This window comes from Oncorhynchus gorbuscha, unplaced genomic scaffold (genome assembly GCF_021184085.1).
Source record: "Oncorhynchus gorbuscha isolate QuinsamMale2020 ecotype Even-year unplaced genomic scaffold, OgorEven_v1.0 Un_scaffold_2339, whole genome shotgun sequence".
In the NCBI taxonomy this organism is placed as follows: Eukaryota; Metazoa; Chordata; class Actinopteri; order Salmoniformes; family Salmonidae; genus Oncorhynchus; species Oncorhynchus gorbuscha.
Genome location: NW_025746883.1, coordinates 55,001 through 62,500, shown reverse-complemented (window position 1 = coordinate 62,500; position 7,500 = coordinate 55,001). Strand labels below are relative to the sequence as shown.

General features: G+C 47.4%; 1 pseudogene; it reads left to right on the top strand.

Annotated features, from left to right (window-relative positions):
• The window catches only part of LOC124025671, a 32,416-nt pseudogene that overhangs the window by 13,494 nt on the left and 11,422 nt on the right, over positions 1-7,500 (top strand).

Sequence of the window (7,500 nt, the reverse complement as noted above, 5' to 3'; positions counted from 1 at the left end):
CATCCCCAAGACGACTCAAAGCTTGACCCAGACATCACCAAGACGACTCCAAGCTGATCCAGACATCCCCAAGACGACTCCAAGCTGATCCAGACATCCCCAAGACGACTCAAAGCTTGACCCAGACATCCCCAAGACGACTCAAAGCTGACCCAGACTTCCCCAAGACGACTGAAAGCTCATCCAGACATCACCAAGACGACTCCAAGCTGATCCAGACATCCCCAAGACGACTCAAAGCTTGACCCAGACATCCCCAAGACGACTCAAAGCTTGACCCAGACTTCCCCAAGACGACTGAAAGCTCATCCAGACATCACCAAGACGACTCCAAGCTGATCCAGACATCCCCAAGACGACTCAAAGCTGATCCAGACATCCCCAAGACGACTCAAAGCTTGACCCAGACATCACCAAGACGACTCCAAGCTGATCCAGACATCCCCAAGACGACTCAAAGCTGATCCAGACATCCCCAAGACGACTCAAAGCTTGACCCAGACATCACCAAGACGACTCCAAGCTGATCCAGACATCCCCAAGACGACTCCAAGCTGATCCAGACATCCCCAAGACGACTCAAAGCTTGACCCAGACATCCCCAAGACGACTCAAAGCTGACCCAGACTTCCCCAAGACGACTCAAAGCTGATCCAGACTTCCCCAAAACGACTCAAAGCTGATCCAGACATCCCCAAAACGACTCAAAGCTGATCCAGACTTCCCCAAGACGACTGAAAGCTCATCCAGACATCCCCAAGACGACTCCAAGCTGATCCAGACATCCCCAAGACGACTCCAAGCTGATCCAGACATCCCCAAGACGACTCCAAGCTGATCCAGACATCCCCAAGACGACTCAAAGCTTGACCCAGACATCACCAAGACGACTCCAAGCTGATCCAGACATCCCCAAGACGACTCCAAGCTGATCCAGACATCCCCAAGACGACTCAAAGCTTGACCCAGACATCACCAAGACGACTCCAAGCTGATCCAGACATCCCCAAGACGACTCCAAGCTGATCCAGACATCCCCAAGACGACTCAAAGCTTGACCCAGACATCCCCAAGACGACTCAAAGCTGATCCAGACTTCCCCAAGGCGACTCAAAGCTGATCCAGACTTCCCCAAGGCGACTCAAAGCTGATCCAGACTTCCCCAAGACGACTCAAAGCTGATCCAGACTTCCCCAAGACGACTCAGCTGCAATCGCCCCCAAAGGTGCTTTTACGAAGTATTGACCCAGGTGTGAACACTTCTATAAATGAGATTTCTGTATTTAAAAAATAATAATAATTCATGGGGTATTGTGTGTAGATGGGTGAGAGAAAACAAATCAATGTAATCCATTTTGAATTCAGGCTGTAACACAACAAGATGTAGACGAAGTCAAGGGTAATTGACACGTTCTGATCCATCACACTATCAGTGCTTTGCTGTTCACCGTCCCAGAATCCCTCACATCTCTCTATCTCTCTCTGTTCGCGTTTGAAAATGTCATCTCACCAATCAGACAACACACACACACACACCTGTTTAGCCTCCAGTCAATGTTGTAAATGTCACTTCGACCCTGCATTTATCTTAAATAACTCTGACTTTTCAAAACAGATGATCTTTCTCTTGTTTGTCGTTGCCGTTCAGCCAATCTTCATGCAGGTCAGGTTTGATGGGTTTTTCCTCAGGCGCATTTTACAGTTATTAAAAAGATCCAAATCATCAGAGTGGAAACTGTTTTATTCTGTTCCTTTTCTGTTCATTGAAGCCTGTCAACAGTGGAGGTCTTTGGAGCTACTATAGTGTCCTATAGATGAGAGATGTGGATAGTGTCCTGGAGATGTGGATAGTGTCCTGGAGATGAGAGATGTGGATAGTGTCCTGGAGATGTGGATAGTGTCCTGGAGATGAGAGATGTGGATAGTGTCCTAGAGATGAGAGATGTGGATAGTGTCCTGGAGATGAGAGATGTGGATAGTGTCCTAGAGATGAGAGATGTGGATAGTGTCCTGGAGATGAGAGATGTGGATAGTGTCCTATAGATGAGAGATGTGGATAGTGTCCTGGAGATGTGGATAGTGTCCTATAGATGAGAGATGAGGATAGTGTCCTAGAGATGAGGATAGTGTCCTATAGATGAGAGATGAGGATAGTGTCCTAGAGATGTGGATAGTGTCCTATAGATGAGAGATGTGGATAGTGTCCTGGAGATGAGAGATGTGGATAGTGTCCTATAGATGAGAGATGTGGATAGTGTCCTGGAGATGAGAGATGTGGATAGTGTCCTATAGATGAGAGATGTGGATAGTGTCCTGGAGATGAGAGATGTGGATAGTGTCCTGGAGATGTGGATAGTGTCCTATAGATGAGAGATGAGGATAGTGTCCTAGAGATGAGGATAGTGTCCTAGAGATGTGGATAGTGTCCTAGAGATGAGGATAGTGTCCTAGAGATGAGGATAGTGTCCTAGAGATGAGGATAGTGTCCTAGAGATGAGGATAGTGTCCTAGAGATGAGGATAGTGTCCTAGAGATGAGGATAGTGTCCTAGAGATGATGATAGTGTCCTAGAGATGAGGATAGTGTCCTAGAGATGAGGATAGTGTCCTAGAGATGAGGATAGTGTCCTAGAGATGAGGATAGTGTCCTAGAGATGAGGATAGTGTCCTAGAGATGTGAGGTGTGGATAGTGTCCTAGAGATGAGGATAGTGTCCTAGAGATGAGGATAGTGTCCTCAGATGAGGATAGTGTCCTAGAGATGAGGATAGTGTGATAGTGTCCTAGAGATAATAGATGTGGATAGTGTCCTAGAGATGAGAGCTGGGTATAGTGTCCTCAGATGAGGATAGTGTCCTGGAGATGAGGATAGTGTCCTGGAGATGAGGATAGTGTCCTGGATAGTGTCCTGGAGATGAGGATAGTGTCGTCCTGGAGATGAGGATAGTGTCGTCCTGGAGATGTGGATAGTGTCCTGGAGATGTGGATAGTGTCCTGGAGATGTGGATAGTGTCCTGGAGATGTGGATAGTGTCGTCCTGGAGATGTGGATAGTGTCGTCCTGGAGATGTGGATAGTGTCCTGGAGATGTGGATAGTGTCCTGGAGATGTGGATAGTGTCCTGGAGATGTGGATAGTGTCCTAGAGATGAGGATAGTGTCCTGGAGATGTGGATAGTGTCCTAGAGATGAGGATAGTGTCCTAGAGATGAGGATAGTGTCCTAGAGATGTGAGATGTGGATAGTGTCCTAGAGATGTGAGATGTGGATAGTGTCCTAGAGATGAGGATAGTGTCCTAGAGATAAGGATAGTGTCCTGGAGATGTGGATAGTGTCCTAGAGATGAGGATAGTGTCCTAGAGATGAGGATAGTGTCCTAGAGATGAGGATAGTGTCCTAGAGATGAGGATAGTGTCCTAGAGATGTGGATAGTGTCCTAGAGATGTGGATAGTGTCCTAGAGATGTGGATAGTGTCCTAGAGATGAGGATAGTGTCCTAGAGATGAGGATAGTGTCCTAGAGATGAGGATAGTGTCCTAGAGATGAGAGATGTGGATAGTGTCCTAGAGATGTGAGATGTGGATAGTGTCCTAGAGATGAGGATAGTGTCCTAGAGATGAGGATAGTGTCCTAGAGATGAGGATAGTGTCCTAGAGATGTGGATAGTGTCCTAGAGATGTGGATAGTGTCCTAGAGATGAGGATAGTGTCCTAGAGATGAGGATAGTGTCCTAGAGATGAGGATAGTGTCCTAGAGATGTGGATAGTGTCCTAGAGATGTGGATAGTGTCCTAGAGATGTGGATAGTGTCCTAGAGATGAGGATAGTGTCCTAGAGATGGGGATAGTGTCCTAGAGATGGGGATAGTGTCCTAGAGATGGGGATAGTGTCCTAGAGATGGGGATAGTGTCCTAGAGATTTGGATAGTGTCCTAGAGATGAGAGATGGGGATAGTGTCCTAGAGATGAGGATAGTGTCCTAGAGATGAGAGATGTGGATAGTGTCCTAGAGATGAGGATAGTGTCCTAGATATGTGGATAGTGTCCTAGAGATGTGAGATGTGGATAGTGTCCTAGAGATGAGAGATGTGGATAGTGTCCTAGAATTGAGGATAGTGTCCTAGAGATAGAGATAGTGTCCTAGAATTGAGGATAGTGTCCTAGAATTGAGGATAGTGTCCTAGAGATGTGAGATGTGGATAGTGTCCTAGAATTGAGGATAGTGTCCTAGAATTGAGGATAGTGTCCTAGAATTGAGGATAGTGTCCTAGAGATGTGGATAGTGTCCTAGTGATGAGAGATGTGGATAGTGTCCTAGAGATGAGAGATGTGGATAGTGTCCTAGAGATGAGAGATGTGGATAGTGTCCTAGAATTGAGGATAGTGTCCTAGAGATGACGATAGTGTCCTAGAGATGAGGATAGTGTCCTAGAGATGAGGATAGTGTCCTAGAGATGATAGTGTCCTAGAGATGATAGTGTCCTAGAGATGATAGTGTCCTAGAGATGATAGTGTCCTAGAGATGATAGTGTCCTAGAGATGATAGTGTCCTAGAGATGATAGTGTCCTAGAGATGATAGTGTCCTAGAGATGATAGTGTCCTAGAGATGATAGTGTCCTAGAGATGAGGATAGTGTCCTAGAGATGAGGATAGTGTAGATGAGGATAGTGTCCTAGAGATGAGGATAGTGTCCTAGAGATGAGGATAGTGTCCTAGAGATGAGGATAGTGTCCTAGAGATGTGGATAGTGTCCTAGAGATGAGGATAGTGTCCTAGATATGAGGATAGTGTCCTAGATATGAGGATAGTGTCCTAGAGATGATAGTGTCCTAGAGATGAGGATAGTGTCCTAGAGATGATAGTGTCCTAGAGATGATAGTGTCCTAGAGATGAGGATAGTGTCCTAGAGATGAGGATAGTGTCCTAGATATGAGGATAGTGTCCTAGAGATGAGGATAGTGTCCTAGAGATGGGGATAGTGTCCTAGAGATGAGGATAGTGTCCTAGAGATGAGGATAGTGTCCTAGAGATGAGGATAGTGTCCTAGAGATGGGGATAGTGTCCTAGAGATGGGGATAGTGTCCTAGAGATGAGGATAGTGTCCTAGAGATGAGGATAGTGTCCTAGAGATGAGGATAGTGTCCTAGAGATGAGGATAGTGTCCTAGAGATGAGGATAGTGTCCTAGAGATGAGGATAGTGTCCTATAGAGACCACATATAAGACGTTTAATAGATGAGTGTTTTATTTGATTCTGTGGGGGATAATCCATCTATTCTCTGAGCTGAACTCTGTTCTTATACGTTTCACAACCCTTAAATCAACCGTATAACCAATCAACCAACGTCTGTGGCTGATCCATGCTGATGTGTTGTGGCTGATCCATGCTGATGTGTTGTGGCTGATCCATGCTGATGTGTTGTGGCTGATCCATGCTGATGTGTTGTGGCTGATCCATGTGATGTGTTGTGGCTGATCCATGTGATGTGTTGTGTTGTGGCTGATCCATGTGATGTGTTGTGTTGTGGCTGATCCATGCTGATGTGTTGTGGCTGATCCATGTGATGTGTTGTGTTGTGGCTGATCCATGCTGATGTGTTGTGGCTGATCCATGCTGATGTGTTGTGGCTGATCCATGCTGATGTGTTGTGGCTGATCCATGCTGTTGTGTTGTGGCTGATCCATGCTGATGTGATGTGTTGTGGCTGATCCATGTGATGTGTTGTGGCTGATCCATGTGATGAGTTGTGGCTGATCCCTGCTGATGTGATGTGTTGTGGCTGATCCATGCTGATGTGTTGTGGCTGATCCATGCTGATGTGTTGTGGCTGATCCATGCTGATGTGTTGTGGCTGATCCATGCTGATGTGTTGTGGCTGATCCATGCTGATGTGTTGTGGCTGATCCATGCTGATGTGTTGTGGCTGATCCATGCTGTTGTGTTGTGGCTGATCCATGCTGATGTGTTGTGGCTGATCCATGTGATGTGTTGTGGCTGATCCATGCTGATGTGTTGTGGCTGATCCATGCTGATGTGTTGTGGCTGATCCATGCTGTTGTGTTGTGGCTGATCCATGCTGATGTGTTGTGGCTGATCCATGTGATGTGTTGTGGCTGATCCATGTGATGTGTTGTGGCTGATCCATGTGATGTGTTGTGGCTGATCCATGCTGATGTGATGTGTTGTGGCTGATCCATGTGATGTGTTGTGGCTGATCCATGCTGATGTGATGTGTTGTGGCTGATCCATGCTGATGTGTTGTGGCTGATCCATGCTGATGTGTTGTGGCTGATCCATGCTGATGTGTTGTGGCTGATCAATGCTGATGTGTTATGGCTGATCCATGCTGATGTGTTGTGGCTGATCCATGCTGATGTGTTGTGGCTGATCCATGCTGATGTGATGTGTTGTGGCTGATCCATGCTGATGTGTTGTGGCTGATCCATGCTGATGTGTTGTGGCTGATCCATGCTGATGTGTTGTGGCTGATCCATGCTGATGTGTTGTGGCTGATCCATGCTGATGTGTTGTGGCTGATCCATGCTGATGTGATGTGTTGTGGCTGATCCATGCTGATGTGATGTGTTGTGGCTGATCCATGCTGATGTGTTATGGCTGATCCATGTGATGTGTTGTGGCTGATCCATGCTGATGTGTTGTGGCTGATCCATGCTGATGTGTTATGGCTGATCCATGTGATGTGTTGTGGCTGATCCATGCTGATGTGTTGTGGCTGATCCATGCTGATGTGTTATGGCTGATCCATGCTGATGTGTTGTGGCTGATCCATGCTGATGTGTTGTGGCTGATCCATGCTGATGTGTTGTGGCTGATCAATGCTGATGTGTTGTGGCTGATCAATGCTGATGTGTTGTGGCTGATCCATACTGATGTGTTATGGCTGATCCATGCTGATGTGTTGTAGGTGTTTGCTGAGACCACGTTGGACCCCCAGCAGAGTCAGTCCTGGGACCAGCTACGATGTCTCTACAGAGGACCTTCCAGGGTAGGTCTGCTACTCCTTTCTGTGTTTCTCCCTCTCCTCTCTCATGTTATGTTCCTCTCTGCATTGAAACGTGGAAGACGTCACCGTCTGTAAGTGGATACACTAAAGGATTAGCTGGCATCAATACTTCCTATTGCTGACTGGGCTTCAAATAATGATGGAGAGAGACAGGCAGGCAGAGAGACAGGCAGGCAGAGAGACAGGCAGGCAGAGAGACAGGCAGGCAGAGAGACAGGCAGGCAGAGAGACAGGCAGGCAGAGAGACAGGCAGGCAGAGAGACAGGCAGGCAGGCAGGCAGAGAGACAGGCAGGCAGGCAGGCAGAGAGACAGGCAGGCAGGCAGGCAGAGAGACAGGCAGGCAGGCAGAGAGACAGACAGACAGGCAGGCAGAGAGACAGGCAGGCAGGCAGAGACAGACAGGCAGGCAGGCAGAGAGACAGGCAGGCAGAGAAACAGGCAGAGAGAGAGAGACAGAGACAGGCAGGTAGAGGGAGAGAG